Genomic DNA, 23,386 nt, shown 5'->3' on the forward strand with positions numbered 1-23,386 from the left:
GAGCAGAATTCTGCTCAGTGGCATTATTTACCCTCCTGTCCATGTTACCAGACCAAGAAGCTGATTCTAATGTGTTCCCCCAGTTTGGGGGAAACTGACTAAAAATCACTGATAAAACGAGTTTAGGTTTTTAACGGTTTATTGGAAAATAGAAAGATTTGAACTCAGGTCCTCCTGAATTCAGGGCAGGTGCTCTGTCCACTGCACCACCTAGCTGCCCCCAGAGGAATATTTTTAAATGCAAGATATGTAATGCATTGGATTACAAAGGAATCTAATAATATTCAAATATATGTTTATATATCATATATATATGTCTATATGTGAGAGGGAGGAGGGAGGAAGGGAGGGAGGGAGACAGAGAGAGAGAAGGGGGGGGATGAGAGGACTTTGGTTTAATTTTATATTCACAGACTCACAGAATTATATATTCAGAAGTGGAAGAGAACTCAGAAGTGACTGACATTAATCCATACTTGAGCAATAATGCTCTCTCAAGCGTGATAAATTTAATTAATTATAACAAGCATTAATTAAGCACCTGCTGTGTTCTAGGTTCTATATTCCTCTTAGAAATAGACAAAATGGTGTTTGACTTCAAGAAGCTCAGCTTCTAAGAGAAATTGAAGCAAAACACACACACATATACACTATACATATATATGTATATGTATATACAATTATATATACATAATAGATATTCAAATGTATAATAAATTACTAGTTAGAAAAAAAACTTTTATTAATGAAAATCAACAATCTTTCTTCAACATATATTCTAAGAGAGCATTGCCTTGATCTCTGAGAGGTTGTATGATCCCCCCACCACTCCCAGAGTTACATAATTAAAATGAAATATATACAGAATAAATATAAACTAATTTTGACTGGTGTCGATGGGGGTATCAAGAGACTAATAGCTGGAAGTAGCAAGGGGAGCTTCCTTTAAACAATGCTTTAAAGGAAACTAGGGTTTCTTTTGATGTGTAGGTAAAAAAAGGAAAGTAATCCAAGGTAAGGGAATATTCCAATAAAAGGAACACCAATGGCAGATGGAACATCACATATGAAAAATAGCTAGAAGGATTGATTCATTTGTCATTTAACCTCTGTTTGAAGACCTCTAATGAAAAATAACTCACTACCTGCAAAATCAGACCAATTTCCTTATGGATAGCTTTCATGGTTGGGAAGTTTTGTTTTGTTTTTATTTTTATTTTATTTTCATCAATGTTAGCTTTTCACTCCTATTTCAACTCATTCCCCATAGATCTTTATGGAGTCAAGCAGACACATATAGTATCTTTTCCATGGGATGATTATTTAGGTATTGCAAAGCAGCTTTCTCTATTTTCTTCATATGTTACTCCCTCATACTAAGCACCTCTAGTTCCTTCAATTCAACCTTGGGTGGCTGCTGACAATATACATTATGCACAAAGTTAGATTGCAACTATTATGAAAAATATCAGATCCAGAATCCATTGAGAAATGATTGTTCTCTTTCTAATTACCTAAGTTTATAAATAACATTTAATTTATCTCTTTCAGATTCTTATCATACATAATTGAAAGACAGCCAAGACCCATCAAGTCTTCTGGTGCATTTCCCTGGATACCTACAAAGTACTCTCTACCTATTGTGTTACAGCCTGTTCTTTCCACCTTCATGTTAATTAGATACAGAAATGAAACTTATTCCCTACTTATATAGCACAATTAATACTTTTCAGTTGCAGTCACCCATACAACCCTATTTTTAAAGTTTACTTTAATCAATACAAAAAAAAAAACTGTTTAAAAAATTCACAACCTCTTAAATAAGTCATTTGACTAATTTCAATTGCTCATTTCTTTTAATAACCCCTGACTAAATTACAAAGGTAGGTGTGTAGTGGCCTAGAAATCAGGCTATAGTGAAATCTAACAGTGTTGATACCAATAGCACAATGTGTGGCCAAGGGCATGTTACTGTATCTTAATAGTCCTCAAGTTTCCTGAATGGTAAAACAAAACAAACAAACAACAACAAAATCAGGTGTTGAATTAAAAATTCTCTACAGTATTTGCTACTGTAATTTTTAAAAAGTAAACTTAGCCTTAAGGATAATATATATATAAAGGCAGAAGAAATTTGAGGGATCACCTATTCCAACATTATTACAGATAATAAAACTGAGCCCTAATGATGTTAAATGACTTACCAAAAGTAATAAAGCTAGGGAACTGGAGGGCCAGAAGTCTAAGCCACACCTTTGACATTAAAGGCAAGGGTGTTCTTTTTGCATTACCATCTGGTCTATGTGTCGAAGAAATGAATGAAAATATGTACAGCTATGAACAAAATCTGTCCATATTTTGCATATGGGGTATCCTTTCATATCTATTTTTCTGTCTCTCTATCATCATTATTATTTCTCTGTCCATTATTGTGTCATTTCATTTGATCCACATAGAAACACTGGGAGGTAGGTACTTTTAGTATTCCTATTCCATAGTTGAGGAACCTGAGGCAAACAGATGTTAAGTGACCTTACCTAGGTTGTTAAGCTAGTGATTGTCTTAAACCAAATTTCAATTTAGGTAATCCTGACCCCAAGCCTAGAACTCTATCCATTATTTATTATGCTAACTGGTTCTAGAGATGATGATGAGAGATATATAGATAGATGATAGATAGATAGATAGATAGATAGATAGATAGATAGATAGATAGATAGATAGATAGATAGAGACTGTGTGTGTGTGTGTGTGTGTGTGTGTGTGTGTGTGTGTGTGCATGCACTGAAAAATAAAGGATTGAGTTTGGTGCTATGATTTCACTAATGCAAAAAATTTCCAGATGAGAAGGGATTCTTTCTATAAATTAGTGTTTACTTTCTCTGCATCTGCAACTCACATTCTTTGAGAGTTAACTGGGTTATTTCAACAAATCCAAGGGCTGAAACACTTAGAAGGAATCTATAGAGGCGAATTTTCAGGCACAATAAAGTATCTGACTTTCTAAGGAGGTGGGAAGGCTAGATTCTGAAGAAAAGAAAATTCCACAGTTGGACCAGGTGTAGATGACCCCCTATAATTTGTCCGTGTGAATTCCTGTGATGCTGCAGCTCCCATAAAATACTTCTCAGGGTATCCCAGTGGATAGCACCCTTTCCTTCCAGAAATTAATTTGCGTCACTTTGTGTATGTGTGTATTTGTTCTTTACTGACTTGTGTACACACTATATTCTCTGTGTAACACACACAGAGTAGAACATAAGTTCCTTCAAGGCAGTGACAACTGCATTCTTCTATTTAAATTGCCAGGGTCTAGGACAGTGCCTTGCCTAAAATAGAAAATTAGCAAAGGTTTATTGATTGATTGATGTTGTATTCCTAGGTAAAATGTAAGGTCTTCCAAAGGAAATACTTTCGTTTTTGCCTAAATTATCTCCATCGCTTAGCACAGTGTTTAGCAGATACTAGCTGCTGATAAGTTATTTGGTGCCAATGAAACATAATAGAACCAGGAAAACAATGTACTCAGCTACCAACTGTGCAAATTGAAGGAAGAACAACATCAAAATAATCCACACTGAATGCTCCAAAATTATGATAACCAAGCTTGATCACAAAGAAGAAGTATGAGAAAGCCTCTATGCCCAATACTTTTGAGAGGCGGATGATTATAGACATGTAACATTTAATATATGAGAATTTTTTTTGATACATTATTTAGTTTTACAGAACTCTGAACATCTCCCCTTTAAAAAATGTCTTCACAGTAAAGGACAGCTACCTCAGAAGGGCAGGGTAGGGAGATATTATGAAAAGGATGTAATATAGAAGAAACAACATATCATAAACAATGAGTACTGCACTGGGATTTGAAGATTTAAGTGCAGATAATTACTTGGATACTTATTACCTATCTTGCTTCAGGCTAATAATTTAACACTTCTGAACCTTTGTTTCTTCTTCTATAAAATGAGGAAACTGGAAGAGATGACCTCTGATGTCTCTTCTTAGTCTCAGTTAATAATACTAAGAACAAAAATTATAATAAAATAATAATAAATATACATTCCTTGTATGTATTAAATCATTGCCATAAATACAAACTCATCCTGTACTTTTGTTATATCTGCTCCAATCGTTGGTATTCACTTGAATGTTCCTCTTAAAATCCCTACCTTTATTCCAGTTTTATCTCCTCTTTTTGGCAGTTTCAGGTCATTCTACAACCTTGAAATATGTTAATTTTCTATATATTTCATATTGATTTACCTGCATATTTATTGTTCCCTATCACATTTAATTTGCCCAATTGTTGTATTAGTTCATCTATATAAATAATATTCCTTTCTCCCAGTAGAATATAGGGTCCTTGAGAAAGGATTTTTCACATTTCAATTTGAATCCCTTGAGACTAGTCCACAGTCTGGAGTACAGGATAAACTTTAAATGGTTGTTGAATGAATAAAAACAAAAATTTTGGCAAGAAACCTTTGTAACTTCCCTTAAACTTAATTGTTACTCCTTAAAATATGTTCACTTTCTTGGTACTCAGCTGCTCTTGGTTAGAGGGAAAATAAGCTGAAATATTTTGGTAAAATAGATGAAGTTCAATATTCTCCACTCCAACTTTAAGAGTAATATAAACCTCAAAAAAATTTTTTTTTAAAAACCAGAGAAACCCTAATGTACCTATGAGTATAACTAAACTATAAAATCAAGAAAAATAGTGATGAAAATGTATCCACATTATGGACCATAGAGACAACTTCACTGGATGAAAAATATGTAAATTTAAGGATTTAATGATCTACCTCTAAAATTAAAAAAAAAAGTTCAGTTCACAGTATTCTGATATCTATATAGATATAGATAAAATGTAGATATAGATTCATGTTTATATGTGTGTATGCGCCCTTTAGCTTAAAGTGAATTAGATAGATAGATAGATAGATAGATAGATAGATAGATAGATAATTGGATGGATGGATGGATATGGATATGAATATGAATATGGATATGGATATACAGAGAGAGAGCCACAATGGTGGAGAAAAGGCAGTGACTCACCTGAGCTTCTTTAAATTTTCCTCAAACCACTTTAAATCATGCTTCAAAATGAATTCTAGAGTGGAGAGTGGCAGAACCTGCAAAATAATGTGGTCAAAAGTTTTCCAGACCAAGCCAACTTAGAAGGTCTTTTGAATCAGGGTGAGAGTCAAGAGCATTTAAACACAGGCAATGTCTTAACAATACAGCAAGATGTTATATTTTGGCAAGCCAGCAGCAGGCCTTAGGGATAACTGAATTGGCAGCAAAGTATCTAGAGTTCTCACCCTACAGATAATAAGGGGGTCTGAAAAGAGTGCTTGTGGCCATTCATAGACCTGAGTAATGGTCAGTAGAGTACTAGGCACACCTTTACTTATATCATACCACCTTAGAAAAATTGGAAACCCATTGATACCAAGAACTAGCTATGAAAAAAGCAACCTGAAACTTGAGAACGTTTCCCCCCCTCCAACTAGGTAGGAGAGCCCAGCTTTAAAATGAATTTAAAAGTCAAGAAATAAACTAGAAAATTAACAAGAAAAAATCTGGTCATAGAAAGTTAATATGTTGACAGGGAAGATCAAAACAGAAACTCAAAGGAAGGTAAAAAAGTAAAAACTGCTACATCCAACACTACAAAGAAAAATGTAAATTGATCTTAGTCCCAAAATGAACTCATGGGAGACTATATAAAGTATTTTTAAAAGTAAATAAGAGGGGCAGCTAGGTGGCACAGTGGATAGAGCACCGGCCCTGGAGTCAGGAGTACCTGAGTTCAAATCCAGGCTTAACACTTACTAGCTGTGTGACCCTGGACAAGTCACTTAACCCCAATTGCCTCACTAAAAAAAAAAAAAAAGGGAAATAAGAGAAGTAGAAAAAAATGGGAAAATAAATGAGTGATTTAAGAAAATTGTGGATAGTCAAAAACTTGGTAAAAGAAGCTCAAAAATATTGGAGAAATACCTTAAACACACCCATTCGCGCACACACACACACACACACACACACACACACACACAAAGGATAGACCTAATGATAAAAGAGGCAGAAAAATCCACTGAAGAGAAAAACTTCAAAATCAAAATTGGACAAGTGGAAAAAAGAGAATAAATAAAAATGTCACTGAAGAGAACTCCTAAAAATCAGAATTAGACAAATGAACATTAAAAAAAAAAAGATACTGAAGAAAAAACTCCTTCAAAAGTAGAATTGGTGAAATGGAAAAGAAGGCACACATTTTCACTGAAGAAAATAATTTATAAAGTATAATTAAGCAAGAAAAAATAAAACAAAATCAAAAGAATGAAAAGAAAAAGAAAATGTGAAATATATCATTGTAAAAACAACTGATCAGGGGAAAAGATTAAAGATAGCTAATTTAAGAGATATTTTGACTATGTTGAAAGCAAAAAAAGAAAAGAACCTACACATATTATTTTAATAAATTTTCAAGGAATACTGCCTTGATATTCTAGAACCAAAAAATAAAATAGAAATTGAAAGAATCTACCAGTCATCCTCTAAAACAGATCCCCAAAATGAAAATGTCCTGGGATATTGTAGATAATTCCCTATTTTTGTTGTCAATGAGAAAATATTGCAAGAAGTCCAAAAAAATATAAGTTAAACATCATGGAAGCACAGTAAGGATAATATAAGATTTAGCTTCAAGTAAATTAAAGGATTAGAAAGTTTGGAATATGATTTTCAAAATGTAATCTTGGATTATAACCTAGAACCACCTATTCAGGAAGACAAACATAATCCTTCATGGAAAGAAACAGATATTCATTGAAATAGAGGGCTTTCAGGCATTCCTGATGTAAAGGCCAGAGCTGAATAGAAATTTGGACTTTCAAATACAGGACTCAAGAGAAGCACAAAAAGGTAAATAGGAAAGAGAAATTATAAAGAATTCAATAACCTCTTTACATCCTTACATGGGAAGATGATACTTGTAACTCCCAAGAACTTTATCATTATTAAGGAAGTTAGAAGGTGTACATATAGTGTGAAGGCACAGGTGAGTTAACTATGATGTGAAAATATTTAAAAAAAATAAAATGAAGTCATGAGAAAAAGAAATGCACTGGGAGAAGGGTAAATATGAGGGCTGAATTGGGTGAATCTCAGATAAAAGAAGAACTAAGAACTTTTAAAATGGAGGTGAAAATGAGGGAGGTTTGGGGGAAACTTGAACCTTACTCTAATCAGAATTGGCTCAAAAAGGGAAAAACATACGCACTGTAGTTGAGTATACAAATATATATTACTCTATGAAAACATAGGAGAGGAAGGGGATAAGAGAAGGGGTGGATAAACTTTTGAGGTAGGACAGGGTAAAAGGAGAGATAAAATAAGTTAAATAGGTGGGAAATAGGATGGAGGGAAATACACAATAATCATAACTATAAAAAAACAGATCATGTTCTTATGAAAAAGGCTTCATTTTTCAAATATATAGAGAAGGCAGTAAAATTTATTTTTTTTACAAAAATTTCATTCTCTCATAAATGGTCAAAGGATATGAAGGGGGGCAGTTAGGTGGCACAGTGGATAGAGCACCTGAATTCAGGAGGATCTGAGTTCAAATCCAGCCTCAGACCCTTGACAATTACTAGCTGTGTGACTCTGGGCAAATCATTTAGCACCCATTGCCTCACCAGAAAAATAAAAAAAAACAAACAACAAAAAAAGGATATGAAGGAGCAGTTTTCAGATGAAGTAATTGAAGCTATCTAAAACCAAATACAAATTCATAATGACTACTGATTAAATAAAGGCATATCAAAACAATTTTGAGCTACTGCCCTACATCTATCATATTGGCCAATATGACAGTAAAAGAAACTGACAAACGTTGGATGGGATGTGGGGAAACTGGACAATAATTCCCAGTTGGTGGAGTTTTCAAATGATTCAACCATTCTGGATAACAATTTGGAACTCTTCCCAAAGGGCAGTAAAGCCGAACATGCCAATTAATGCAAAAATATCACTATTATGTCTGAAAAAGTATATATATGTAAAAAAGTATTTATATTAGCCCTTGGTTTTTGTGGTGTTAAAGAAGTAGTAATTGAGGGCATGCCCATCAATTGAGACATGATTGAACAAGTTGTGGTATATGATTTTGATAGAATATTATTTTATTATAAGAAATGACAAGCAGGATGCTCTCAGAAGAAAAAAATATAAAAAGAGTTCCATGAACTTATACAAAGTGAAAGAGCAGAACCAGGAGAACATTGTACACATTAACTTCAATATTTTACAATCATCAGCAGGAGTGATCTCACTACTCTCAGCAATACAATCGTCCAAGATAATTCAAAAGGTCTTATAATGAAAGTGCGATCCATTTCCAAAGAAAAAGCTGATTGACTGAATGCAGATTTAAGCATACTTTAAAAAAATATTTTTGATTTTTGAGTATGTTTTCTTTTAAACATGTCTAAAATAGACATATCAGTTTTGCATGATTGTACATGTATAAGATATAGAAAGTCTATATCCTTTCAAAGGAGGTGGCAGTGAGGCCAGGAGGAAGAATATTTGGAACTCAAAATTAAAAAAAAAAGGTTTAAAAAGTTTTAATGATTAAGAATATTAAAACTATAAAAAAGATTAATTTTTAAACAATCATGCATAAAATTTGATTCATTCCCTTGAATAGGATAAAGTACATTTTAGTGTAACTTATGGGATACATTATCTCTGAAGGTATCTATGAAATGATATTTGAAGACATAGATACCCATATATAATTTGTTGACTTTGATAAAGAGGGTTTTATGATGGATTAAGAGATGCCTACAACTATGATTATGGTTAATGTGGGTATCACGATGAAGAAGGGGCAAGTTCATGACTATCATGCTTCTTTTATAGTTAGAATAGTGATTTTTTTCAGTTGATATAAGCAAGTTTGGGATCATTGTTCTAATATTGTCCTGGGAAGATGTTAATTTAACTGAACTTACCAAGGAAAAGATGTAAGGGGCAAGATAGACTTCTGAAATTCAATCATAGATTCATATCTTAGTATTTTGACATATGAAATGTTTCTTGCAATGTGTAAAATAGATTAGAAGTCATAGATTTGCTTGTTGTTCTTCCTTGAATGTTATAAGAGGTTAGCTCTAATTTTTTTCCCCTGACATATCAGCGACCATTAGAATTGTTTAGTTAGAATGGAGCTTCCAAAATGTACTCTACAATATCTCTGATGGATGATGATCCAGGCTAAAAGTAATGATATCTGATGACAGGAAACTCACTATGATCTGGGCAATCATGTTATATTTTTATTAATTCTAGATGTGGAAATAAAAGCATTGTGATTTCATGGGAAGTCGATAAATATTTAGAGAGTACCTACTGCTTGCCAGGCACTATTTTAAGATCTTTTACAAATATTATTCAATTTGTTCCCCACAACAGCCCTGCAACATTGATAGTGTTTTAATTGTAATTGTATAGTTTAGGAAATTGAGATAAACAGAGATTAAGTGACTAGCCCAGCGATGTACAGCTGGTAAATGTATAAGACTATATTAGAACTCAGGTCTTCCTGACTCTAGTCCCAGTTCTACATTCACAGTGCCACCTACTTGTCACATCATTAAAAAGTAAGGCTATGAATAAGTAAACTCAAGTTTCTATTGACATGAAGTTCATTTGGCCTTAGCGATAGGGAGAATGCAATTTCCCTAAAGGCAAGAACTGTTTAATTTTTTCTCTTCAGGGTCTATTAGAATCAGCAATGCATAGTATAAAAGGATTGGACTTGGAATCAAGAAGACTTGGTTTCAAACCCTGCCTTAGAAATATTCTAGCTGTGTAAGCCTATGGAAATCAGTCAACCTGTACATTATTAGTAGTATTATTATTAGTTTAATAATTCAGAAAATGAGATCACTGGATATGTTTATATCTACAATCCCTTATAGTTATGTATCTAATTCCACCTCTGGTACATACTGGAGGTGTGACCCTTGACAAAACTTTTAACTTCTCAGTGATAAAGTCAACTCTGATTAGACAGAAAGTGTTGACTTGCTTTGACAGATGCCTCAAGAAAGAATTCTCTATACAAATGAAATCAGACTCCAGTCACTTTCCTTAATGCCCAGATCCTGACTCAGAGTAAACACTTAATAAATGAATTGATTGGAAGATGACTTCATCTCACAGTGCCCTAGGCTACTGTATAATCCTATAAAGGACCTAAGAGTTGTCAATCTACATCAATGAACCAAGTTTCTACACACACAATTGCATAAACCAATGGAATCACAGATTTGGACAAAAGAGAAATAGTTTAAAAGATTTATTCCATGTTGAGCCAAACTCTTTCTGCATAAAGTTTTTATCCTGGGTAGGGGAGAGGGATCTATTATTCATCTTCTAGCTAAAGGAGGATATGTTTAATATAGCTTGTTTAGCACAGAAATTCAAATACTTGTATATAATTATTAAGCCTTTTCTAAGCTTTCTCTTCCCCAGGTCTTCTAATGGGTTCTATGTATTGAATAGATGGTTACTGTGCCATTCATACTGAGCATGCTAATAGCACATTAATGGTAGTGAGAGGGTCAATTTGATTGCTCCCAGGTGTATATCCAAGATGCATGAAGATAGGGATAGGACTTCTTTACTATTTCACAGATTTTTCCCTCTCAAGGATTGTCTCCAATAAATTCAATGCTTAGCCTAGCTGCTAAAACTCTAGTTAGCAGAATGAAACACAAAGTTAAAGGTGGAAAGTTAGGCATAAATTCTCAAATCTAGGGCAAAGCTATATATAATTATAATGAAATAGGATTAAATTATTTAAGGAGCAACTCAAGATTAAGATGTCAATAGAGCCAAACACAGGCAATCAAGTACTTTTGTGTGATGTAGCCCTTAGTCATAGGCATTGCACCACTAGAAATGGCTTAAACTTGTCAAAGAGCTATTTTGCAGAAAATAATGAATGAGATACTTTAATCAGTAGAGGTATGGAAATGTTTTCCTTTGCTCAGGTCCTACTTTATTTCTTTATTGTTTTAAATTAATGGTCATGTTCCCTAGAAAACTATGTGGAGTCTATGTGAATTGGCAGTTGTGGGGACTAATTTTTAATTGGGGAGTGCTAGCTAAGCGGCTCACCATAATATTGGGGCAAGGAAGGAGACTGGCAGCCTCCCTCAAAACAGAACAAGATTTATTTTAACAAGAACGAACTTAAAAAAAAAAAAACACAAACAGGATCAGTAGGATCAAAGGAAAGGAAATAAAATGGGGAAAGGGAAATTATAATACCTGAAAAAATACCACCACCCAGGAATCAGCTGAAAATACACAGCAGAATGACTGTCACTTTCCAGCTTCCACCTAGAATGCCCAATTCTCCTCCCCCAAACCTAGAAACTCCCCACACAGACCCAGCCAATGGGATGGCTGCTCTGACAGTCACATGACTGCCCTCACTAGGCTTCCAATCATTATAATTTTGCCAGGCCCAAGTAGGCGTTGGCGAGTGGTGATGATGTGAGGTGCCAGAGCCCTGGCAACGGCTACAAGCAGTGGGTGGAGCACTGTGTGGTTTGCAGACTCTCAGGCCAGTGCACACTGAGGCATAAAAACCTCAAATAACAATTCTTTACACAGCTTACTCACAATTGGAGTTATTCAAAAGTAGAATGGTCTATTTCATGATAAATCTGGGTGCCCTTTCAGAGTATATCTTAAAGAAAAGTCTAAATGGTCACTTCTTGGATTTGATACAAAGAGGATGCTAGATCTGAGAAAGTATAGTGTGGAGCAGCTGATTCATGTATATTTTTCCCACTCTAAGATTCTAATACTCAAGTGTATTCTCTACCACCAATGAGCAATCTTGCCAAACTGTATATGACTCTATACCCTAGGGCTGGTTGAGTGTAGAGTCTTTGAGTTGGATCTTCATTTCCTGAGGTACTTCTGCTAAGCTTAATATTCTTCTCCACTTCCAATCTTCCCTTTATGGTCTGCCTTTCCCTATTAGAATGTAAATTCTTTGAGAGAAGAGATTGTCTTATTTTACTCATTTGTATTAGTAATTCTTGGTACACTGCTTGGCAAAGATTGAACATCTTATATGTGCTCACGCAAACTCCTCACACACTCAATCTTTCTATCATCTTTCTCTATATACACATCTCTCTCTATACATACACATGTGTATGTGTATGCATATATATGTATATATATACATATCCACATATATATCACCTAATATAACTTATTGATGTGTGTATATATATATATATATATCATCTATTAACATCTATCTTTATGTTTCTATATATTTTCTATTTATATCTATCTGTGAACACATGAGAATTTCTTTTTTTTTCCCTGTAACTGTTGTTATGGTTTTGTTTTAACATAGTGAACAATTCCAGTGTAGATTTTTAGATGGGGCTTATTTTCTTTGAATCAGATACACACACTGAATTCTTCCTCCTGGAATAATACATTGACCTCAGAGAGCTCTTTCAATATCTGGGCCCATATGAATGCATTATTTTTAACAGATGCTTGCTACTTTGACATACTTCAGAAAAAGCCACTTACAATTCCCATCAATAGATACATTGCAACTTGGAAAATACCCTTGTTTTAAATTATTTACCTCACATAGACATCTTTTTCTATCATTTACTTGCAAACTGGTACTTCAGATTTCAAGTCTGGGTCAATTGTTCATTACATTTTAAAGTACATAGATAAACCACTTTGACATCTCAAAGGGAAAATGGATATTCTGGTTATTTCAGGCAATCAATAAAGTTTTATTAAGCACCTACTATGTGCCAGCACTGTGCGCTAAGCACCGGGATACAAAGAAATGTAAAAGTACTTATACTAAGGAGGCAAAGCCAAGATGGAGGAGAGAAGCCAGCAAGTAGCCTGAGCTCTGCTGTGATTCCCTCAAAACAAGACATTAAATCAAGCCTCTAAACAGATTCTGAAACTACAGAACCTACAAAAAGACAGAGAGACACAATCTTCCAACTTGAGATAATTTAGAAGACTTCAGGAAAGGTCGGTCTCACTCAGGCCAAAGAGGAGCACAGCACAGCTCAGCACAGTGAAGTGAAGCACAGAGGGGATCTGGGCAAGTCAGCCAGAAGCTCCTGGCCACAGGGGATCAACTGAGGCCCCTTGATCCTGGCTCAGCAAGCTGGTGGTGCAGTGAGCCAATTGTGAGATCATCCAGCACCAGCTGAGAAGGCAGGGTGCCAGCTGGAGGGCCATCCACAGGACAGGAGCAAGCACAAGGTTCAAGCCTAGGATAATGAGGAATCCACAAGCCACAAAGGCCTCAGAGTAGAAAGCCAGTGACATAGCTACTATATCCCAGCACAAGAAGTTTGAAACAGTGACCCTGGTGCCCCAGGAGTGGACTTAAACTTTAAAAAATAAGTCACAATATGAGTAAGAAACAGAAAAGGGTTCTTACCATTGAGAGCTTCTGTGTTGACAAGGAAAAGCAAAACACAAACTCAGATGAGGATAATACTCTCAAATTGCCTACACCTGAATCCTCAAGAGGGAAGATAAATTGGTCTCAAGACAATAGCACTCTCAGAAGAGTTCAAAAAGGAATTTAAAACTCAATTGAGAAAGGTATAAGAAAAAAATGGGGAGAGAAAGGAAAGCAACACAAGAAAATTATGGGGGGAAAAATCAACAGTTTGAACAAGGAAGCAGAAAGATTAACTGAAGAAAGCAATTCCTTAAAAAATTAATTGGTCAAATGGAAAAGGAGGTACAAAAGCTTACTGAAGAAAACAATGCCTTAAAATTTTGAATTGGACAGATGAAAGCTATTGACTCCATGAGATGCCAAGAATCAGTCAAACAGAATCAAAAGAATGAACAAAAAAATAGCAGTGATCAGAAAAAGACTCCAGATTCCATATTCCAGGCAATTATCAAGGAGAACCACCATGATATTGTAGAATCAGAGGATAAAAATCTCATTGAAAGAATTCACTGCTCACCTCCTGAAAAAAACCCCAAAAGGGTAACTCCAAGATATATTGTTGCCAAATTCCAGAATTATCAAGTCAAGGAGAAAATATTCCAAGCAGCCAGAAATAAGAAATTTATTTATCATGGAGCCACAGTCAGGATTGCACAGGACCTGGCACTTCCAACATTAAAGGATTGGAAGGCTTGGGATATGATATTCCAGAAGGCAAAGAAGCTTGGATTGCAACCAAAAATCAACTACACAGCAAAACTTGTATTGTCTTTCAATGGAAAAGATGGATGTTCAATGAAATATAGGATTTTCAAGGTTTCCTGATGCAAACACCAGAACTGAATAGAAAATTTGATTTTAACATACAAGACTCAAGAAAAGTACATAAAGGTAAACAGTGGGAAAATGTTATTCGATAAGGTTAAACTGTTTATATCCCTACATGGAAACATACTACTTATCACTCTTAAGAACTGTATCTCTATTTGGGCAAACAGAAGGAATATCCATAGAGGGTATAAATATAAATTGTCTTTGATGTGATGATATAAGAAAAAATTGAGGGGGGAAAGGTGTATATGGGGAGAAGAGGAAAGAGGAGGTAAAATGGGATTCATTGCATCATATGAAGAGGCATACAAACCTATTAAAATAGAGGGAAAGAAGGGAGGGGTGAACATTGTTTCAACCTTAATCTCATCAGATTTCTTCAAAGAAAGAATAACACATATGCTCATTTGCATAAAGAAATTTAGCTTATTCTTTAGAAAAGTAAACAGGGGGCAGCTAGGTGGCGCAGTGGATAGAGCACTGGCCCTGGAGTCAGGAGGATCTGAGTTCAAATTCTGCCTCAGAAACTTGGCACTTACTAGCTGTGTGACCTTGGCCAAGTCACTTAACCCTCATTGCCCCACAAAAACAAAAAACAAACAAAAAATAATAATAACAAATGTTAAAACTATGTAACTAGAAAATAATAAATTACTTTTATGATAAAAAAACCAAAAAAATGAATTATATAGAAGTTAAGTTTTAGAAGGCTTTAAAGTTATGGTTTAAAAATAAAAGGTCAAATATATTAGAATGATAAAATTGTACTTATACATATTCTAATGAGCGAGGCAACATTCAAACAACTCTTCACAAAGGGCATTTATACATATGTGCATTAACATAATATAGGTGATAGATATAGAGACAGATTAGATAGATAGATGTTAAAGAGATAGATAGATAATGTGATAAATAATTATTAATATTTAATACCTTGGAGTACACAGAGATCATTTTAGTTCTCTCTTACCTCCACCCAAAGACGAGTTGTCCTTAAGAGATTTCATCAAAACTCATCTAGGTCAAAGCAACCAGAGTGCTGTGGGACATCCATGTTAACACGCATGATTTTGTTGAAGATCAACAAAGGAAACAGAGTATGGAATGGATAGAAAGTTAGGAAGAGAACCAGCAGAGAGGATAAGCTAGTGAGAATACAGTATCATGAAGAGGATGATAGTGTTAAACAGTGCAGATGGGTAAAGAAGGATGAAGATCAAGAAAAGAGCATTAGATAGGGAAATAAAAGAACCTTCACAACTTTGGAGATAATTTAGTCAAATGAATAAAAGCTAGAAAGTTGTTAAAAGAGATTGAGGGAAAAGGAAAAGGAGGTACATATTATAGACAGCACACATTTTAGCTATAAAAATAGCTTTTAGCTTAGAACTAGCTAAAATGGCAGTAGACATATGGAACTTGGAAGATAAATGGATCACATGAGGATTTTTTTTAATATGGGGGAAAGAAGAGTATGTTGGTAGGCAGGAGGGAAGCCTCCCCACAGGATCATGCCCAAAACCTCCAATTAATGCCATAAGACAATTCCTGGAGCAGCAGAACCCATAAGAGGACAGTATGAGATCATCTTCCAATCAAAGGTGGCTTAGAAGGTCAGCAGGAAAGGTCTGATGTACCAGGGTGAGTGTGAAGCACAGCCCTGCTGCCATGTGTAAAGATTCAGCTCTATGTTGTACTAGAGAAAGAGACCCCTGGAACCTCTGAAATGGCTGCTATAGTGGCTTTTTCTGCAACTAAGCTCATGGTCTGGTAAGAGGGCTGAGTGGTTAGCCAGGGGGTGGGGGCGAGGGGAGATTATAGGGGTCTCTGCTGGCTGGCCCTGAGGTGGAACTCAGTTGTTTTGCCCATTCTGGGAATCAGGAAGCAGTCTTGAGTGGAGGACCCAGGTGGAAGAGGGATGCAAGCTCACCTGGAGCTGGGAACCACAGCAAAAAAAGAATTTTGTTTCCAGGTTAAAGAGCCAATTGGCCTAGGATTATGTATAGACTGGAGTATAGGCTAGGCAAGTGCATAATATGCCCCTCCTTTAATTGAACCACCTGGGAGACCCTGAACCTTGGGACAGTGCATCCTGGAAGCAGTGCCCCACTTTAAGAAGGAGTTAAAAATCAAGAAGTAGGCTAGCAAAATGAACAGACAAAAAAAGATGCGGACCATAGAAGGTTTCTTTGGTGACAAAGAAGATAAAAATATACCATTAGAAGAAGATAACAAAGTCAAAGCTCCTACATCCAAAGCTTTCAAGAAAAATACGAATTGGTTTCAGGCCATAGAAGCACTCAAAAAGGACGTTGAAGATAAAGAGAGGTAGAGAGAAAAGTATGAGAGGTAGAGGAGATAGTGACTTCAGCAAGGATGACTCATCTCATTACATGAGACAAGGGGGAAGCAGACAGTGGCAGGAGATATCTTGGTGATATGGACTTAGGAGGATGGGAAAATATGGAAATCTCAGTGAAAATCCTCAATTTTTTCAGTAAAATATGAAACAATGTCCTCAACTAAGAAAGTGTAATGTTTGTATTTGGGGTAGGGGCGGGGAGGAGGGGTAGCCATGACATGTCTCAGCAGGGATAGTGTGAGATTAAAATTGGATATTAGATCATAAATCTACCCTACTTAACCTTTCCCTTAATTTATCTCCCAGACTAGTAAATGGAAGAAGCTTCTGGTTTTCTAGATAGAGCTTTTATTTTTATCGTAGTCACAAGGTGATGTTGATTAGAAGGATAGGAAAGTAGAAATACAATACAAATCATCTAAAGTCTAGGCTTGGTTTATATTCTGTATAAAACTCACCAAAAGCCGAAGGCCACCTTTGGGGAGAGAGAGAGACCGTCTGTGCAGCGCAGTCAGGAGACCAGCAGAGCAGATTGTGCTCTACATAGTCACCATCATAAGCAAACCATGGACTTACGTATACCTGTCCCTCCTTTTGTTGCACATATATTCTCTCCAGGGCCTGCATCAGAGTTCACAGCAAGTTAGTCTCTGAAATGATAAGTTTCCATACTTCCAAAATCTCATATTAATTTCACCAAAGATAGTATGATGGTAAAAATGCATGCTATGCTGCATAACTGAGAACATATGAGTGATATATACAATAATTCCAAACCATAGCCAGAGTATAATGACATGTAAATAATAAACGAATATAAATAGCTGATTATATTAGACATTGTTACATAATCTTCTTTTAGCAAGTAGACCACATCATCTTATACATGAATTCTCTAGTATAACAGTAGCAGATACTTAAAGTAGTGATTAATTCATCAAAAAGAAATAAGACTTCAATTAGCAAGATTCAATATTCAATGTTTTCAGTGAGGTATCAAGCAATAGGGTTCAATAACCCTCTCTCAAAAAGAAAGAGTAAAATAAAAGAATTCTGGTAGCTTCTGAGGCCCGATGGCCTCACCCACAGCATATACTTAAAATGTCTTTGAAAAGTCACTTAGTTTAGTTTTAAAGAAAAACAAAAGTCAAAAAAAAAAAAAAAACCAAAGCAAAACCAAAAATAAAAAGCAAAAGATTTGCTAAGCACCCTTTTGTGCTCTTAAAGAACTTAAAGGTGTGGTGAATTCCAGGTCTTTTCAGTGCCTTTCAATAGTCAAAACAAAACAAAAATAAAAACAAAAAGGATTAGAAAAAAATAGGTATAGGGTAGGGAAAGGGTGGGAGAAAGTTAAATTTTAAGGTGTTTAAGCTGCTAGAGTTTGGGGTATGACACATTGTTTTAACTATAGAAAGGTTTGGAAAAGCTGCTGTGGTCACTGGGATAGTGAGTTTATTAGGGAGGTGTAAAAACTGTCACAGTTCAATGACAGCTCAGTTGAAGTAATATAACAAATTCATAGTTGACTGAATCAAATTTGTTACATTGTTTTCCCCACTTTTGTTCAGCATCATATTTTTAGAAATATAAACTGTTGATGGTTGAAGTCATCCAAGAAAGGCTTGGAAGCACATGATTGGTGACTTGAAAATGGGAAAAGAGAAAGGGATAGAACTGAAGAAACCAAAATGATAAGATGTTATTGGAACACTGATTTGTGTAAACTAGTTTGTTGCTATGCATTTTCCCCTATAGTCATTGTAGAAAAAAACTAAAACTTTTGCTCCAACCTGTATAATTTTAAGCTGTTTCTGAATTCCAATCTGTTGGTGGTCTTATATTTTATTTTTAAAAATATGACCACCACAACCCCCCCCCATTTGTCATTAAACATAGGCAAAGAATCAGTAACTCTGAAATGCAATGATAAACAAGTTAGGTCAGATATTTTGGCTGCCAGCTCCACCAAAGTCTCTTATTTAAATGCTGGTTTTGTTTTGAGTGAAACTTAATGATAACTGGTGATAATATTCATCCCAGTGGTGGCATAAGTGGAAGCTGAAGTTGGTATAAGCTAGATGGATGAGCAGGAAGGAAGGGGGAAGAAACAGGAAGGAAGTCAAGTACGAAGGAAGAAAGGGAGTACAGAAAAAAGGACAGGAAGAGGGAAGAAAGATACTAATTCATGAAAATAAGTAATTCTTTATCTTCTCTTCTTTGCAGTTTCATGAAGCAAAATAACCTCTTTTCTCTTGGTTATGACATGGCTATATTTCCTCACCTGGGACACTTCCAGGTTCCATCCCTTCTCAAACTGTTAAAGGCCACTACAGCTGCAGAGCATCAGATGGAGAGGTTCCTAGCCAAACAGATGGTGAGAAAAAGTTAATTGATCCACTTGGGAAGATGAGGAGTTTACCAGGTCTTAGCTCTAGCAAGAGGGAATACACAGGAAATTACATGGGTTTGTCTGAATTTAAATATGAGCTTTTTTCCCCTCATTTTTTATATCTAGCATATCTTACCCAGAAAGCTCCAACTGTTGGGAAAGCAGTACAGTAAATCTATTGAGTGAGAATAAAAGGATCAATGATGACTGGGGTTCAATTAAGGCTTATTCTATGCAATTTGGCACAGTAGATATAATGATAGATTTAGAGTAAGGCAAGGTTGGGTTTAAATTTTGTATTGGAAATTTACCAGCCATGTGACCCTAAAAAATCATTTAACATTTTTCATCTTAAATTTTCTCATATGTAAAAGGGGGATGCAATTGCCCCCTTCATCATTTATTGACACACGAGAGCATTCACGTTAATATACCATTGCTTGTTCAGCAATGCCCTAATTTATAGGTGTCCCCTTAGATTTTAGTTCTGGGACACCATGAAAAGAATGGCTACAAATATTTGTATACTTATGTCAATTTTCATTCTTCTTTGATCCTTTTGTGTTATAGACTTAGTAGTGGGGCCCAAAAGTATGCAAATTTAATGTCTTGGGACATAGTTTGAATTGCTATCCAGAAGGTCTGGACCAATTCATAGCGACCAACAGGGCTTTAGTGTGCCTATTTGCTACATGTCACCTTCCAATTGTTGCATGAAATACATTTTAATATGACCAAAATGTGGGAAATAACACAAGAATTGGATTTAGATTGAAAGCCCTGGAAGAATATAGTGATGTGATTTGAGCCTGAGAATCATGGTGCAGAAAAAATCCCCAAAGAATTAAATAAACAAGGATCAAATAAAAATAAATACATTCGAGGAACCTGGGAAAAGGCCCAGGCCTAATGAGAAGAATGGATGGGAGCTGAAAGGGAGGAGGAACTGGAAGGCAGTGAAAGCCAAACTGTCTCTACTTTATCAATGAGTTTAAGAATGATAACAAAAGAACAGAGTGTCCATTAAGTCATACTCTAAGCTTTCTATAATTATTTGCTTACATTACCCAGTTGAACTGGATATTTTACTATTCTGATATACTCTCTTCTCTCCCCTCCCCTCATCTCCCCTCCTCTCCCCTCCTCTCCTCTTCTTTCTTTTCCTCTTTTCCTACCCCCCCCCCAAAAAAAAGGCTGGATCTCCTATCACACCCATTCTGAAAATGCAAGGAATACTTACAGGCCTAATCCCACTAACAATCAGCACAGTGGTTTTAATATGCTCATTTCTGACCTGGATTTGAATTCTGGCCCTTCGGACAATCTTGTGACCACTTTACTCCTGAGGGCTCACTATATTAATGCCAAACATACTGCAGACCACTAATGACTTTAATCCACTGCAGTTCAGAACTTCCCAGCTCAAGAGTTTCAACAGTCTCTACCTCCCTCTTAACTATTGCAATCATGTACCACCACTCACTTCTGACTTGAGAATTTTAAGAAGTTGAGGGGGCTGGAGAGCTTTGTAGGCAGTAAAAAAAAATGATATTTGGAGTTATAAGATCTGAGTTTGTTTAAGACTGGATATTGATGCCTGTGTGACTTTGTCCATGGCATTTCAGCTCCCTGTCTTCCATTTCCTTACCTGTAAAATGTAACATTTGGAATTTATGACTTCTACCATGCCTTCTACCTAGACATCTATGGTGTTCATATTCTCCTAGAAACAAAGAGCTACTTTTTCAATACCAATATTCTACCAGTGTCATATAGCTTCTAGTTTTAACCAGTCACCAAGAGGGTGGTAGGTATGAACATCTCTGTCTTTGTCTCTCTGTCTTGTCTCTCTGTTTCTGTCTTTCTGTCTGTCTGTCTCTGACTCTTTTTGACTGTCTTTCTATCTGTCTCTACACATGCACACAGTGTAAGCAAGCATTTAGGAGAATTTAAGGATAATCTGAAAGGTAAATTTAAGCCATACTAAGACCTTTGGGACCCATGCCATATTGTTATCCTTTAGACATGAATCCAAAAGCTTCATTCTAAGTAGGCAAGAGACCCATCCTCAACCCCATGTGTGTTTTCCCAGAAACAAGTATTACAATCCTTCTGTACAAGTACAAACTTATTTACAAGGAAGTGCTTAAAAATTGTCATCAGGAAGGGTAAATGACATGCTCTCTATTCCTTCTGCTGTGTTTTCTTTTTTAATTCCAAAGAGAGCTTTGATCTGCAAGTTTCAACAGCAACCCAAAATCACAGAACTGTGGGTAGGTGAAGAAGGGAAGAAGGTATAAAAGACATCCTAATGTTGCCATCCTCTCAACCTTTACAAACACAAATATTTGCACAGAAAAAGCCAGTTCAGGGCTCCTTTGGCACTAAAGAAAGATACCCTTTCATTATTATAGTGTTCTCAGAATTCAAGGCTTGATTTCTGTAATTATACTGGCTGGCAGTACAATCTGTGTATTATGTAGGAGACTAAAAATATTGGCTACAGAATTACACTGATTACTAGAGAATGGTACAGGGCATTGTCCTGTGGCAGGGGTGGATGGAAAGCAGCAGGCAAGGTTTATTTTTAAAACTTAATTGTGTTACTTTTCAGAATGTGAGTTATACAAATTCATGTAATTTTCTATTTTACCTCTCTCTTTTGAGATGACAAATATGTCGACACATATAATTAATTGAACAATACTTAAGCACATACTATGATCCAGGTGCATGGGATGGGGGGACAAGAATGAAAGCATCTCAATTTTTTGGGTGGCAGGGCAATGAGGGTTAAGTGACTTGCCCAGGGTCACACAGCTAGTAAGTGTCAAGTGTATGAGACTGGATTTGAACTCCGGTCCTCCTAAATCCAGGGCTGGTGCTTTATCCACTGTGCCACCTCACTGCCCCAGGATCTCCATTTTCAAGGAGTTTATGTTCAACTGGGGGTAAACATGGATGAATGGATGGATGGTTAGATATATGGGTGGATAGATGGGTAGTAGGCTTCCGCCAGTCGTGGATGACCATGGATCAGTGCCTTGAAGAGCCACAGTGTGGCTGTGCACCCTGAGGCAGGAGCCACAGCTCCTGAGTGACTTATAACCAGTAACTGCTGCATCCCGTGTTGTATCTACCCCATGAGGAGTAGCTGGAGTGTCCTCTCCAGGGTGCTGGCCTGGGCAGATCAATTGGAAAACAAACTGTTTCCCATGCAGCAGGTTTTCCCTCTCTGCGACATTGGTGGATCCAAAGGAGAGGCAGAGCCAATAGTTTGGCACCAGTGCCACCGCAGGAGTTGCCAGAGGGATGTGATGTCCAATATCCAACTGCCTAAGGGACTCCGACTCCTGATTTTTCCTCAGGGTTAACTCCTGAAGCCTTTCCCATATATGGGTATAGCTACAAGGCAGCGTTTCAAATCAGGGTTTCCTTCCCCTAGGCAGCTTGCCTGCCAAGGCTGACAAGCCCCATGGGCCTGAAGCAACTGGTTTTCAGGTGCCAGTGACTCACCTTCACCCATTCTCCTGTTAGTGGAAACAGTTCCGCCACTAGAAGGCCAGGAGTTGGGCTTCGGTTGTCAGAGGTTATTTGAGACGCATGCCATTGGAGCATTTTATAGAGAGTGGGAGCTTATCCTCACCCCCACCCCGGCATGACAAACCTTTGGAACCTTTGAAACCTTTGGATGGGTATACATATATATTATACACGCAGATATATACACACACACACATTTAATGTAATTTTTAAAAGGAAGAGACAGAACACTAACTATTGTGAGCTTGTGAGGTAGACAGTAAAGCAGGTATAATGTAGGAGTGACATCTGATGTGAGCCTTGAAGGAATGGGAGGATATGGCAGACAGAAATAAGAAAGGATTAGTCATTAGGTTTCTAGAGAATAGAATATAGGATTTAGAGTCAGGAAAACCGGATTTCACATCCTGTCTTACATACTTAATAGCTGTGCAGCCCTGAAGAAGTAATTTTAACTCTGTCTCAGTTACCTCATCTGTAAAATGAGGATTTTAATAGCACTTTTCTCTTGAGAGAATCAAATGAGACAACACGCAAATCTTAAAGTATTATGTAAATACTGCTTGTTACTGCAGTCATGGAAGATGGCCTAGATTAATTGGAGGAGAATTGGGTTAGAATGGTGAGCTCAGGAATTTCTAGTAGGCAAGGGTTGTTGGAACATAAAATGTGTGAAGTGGAATAT

Source organism: Dromiciops gliroides, chromosome 2 (assembly GCF_019393635.1).
Source record: "Dromiciops gliroides isolate mDroGli1 chromosome 2, mDroGli1.pri, whole genome shotgun sequence".
NCBI lineage: Eukaryota > Metazoa > Chordata > Mammalia > Microbiotheria > Microbiotheriidae > Dromiciops > Dromiciops gliroides.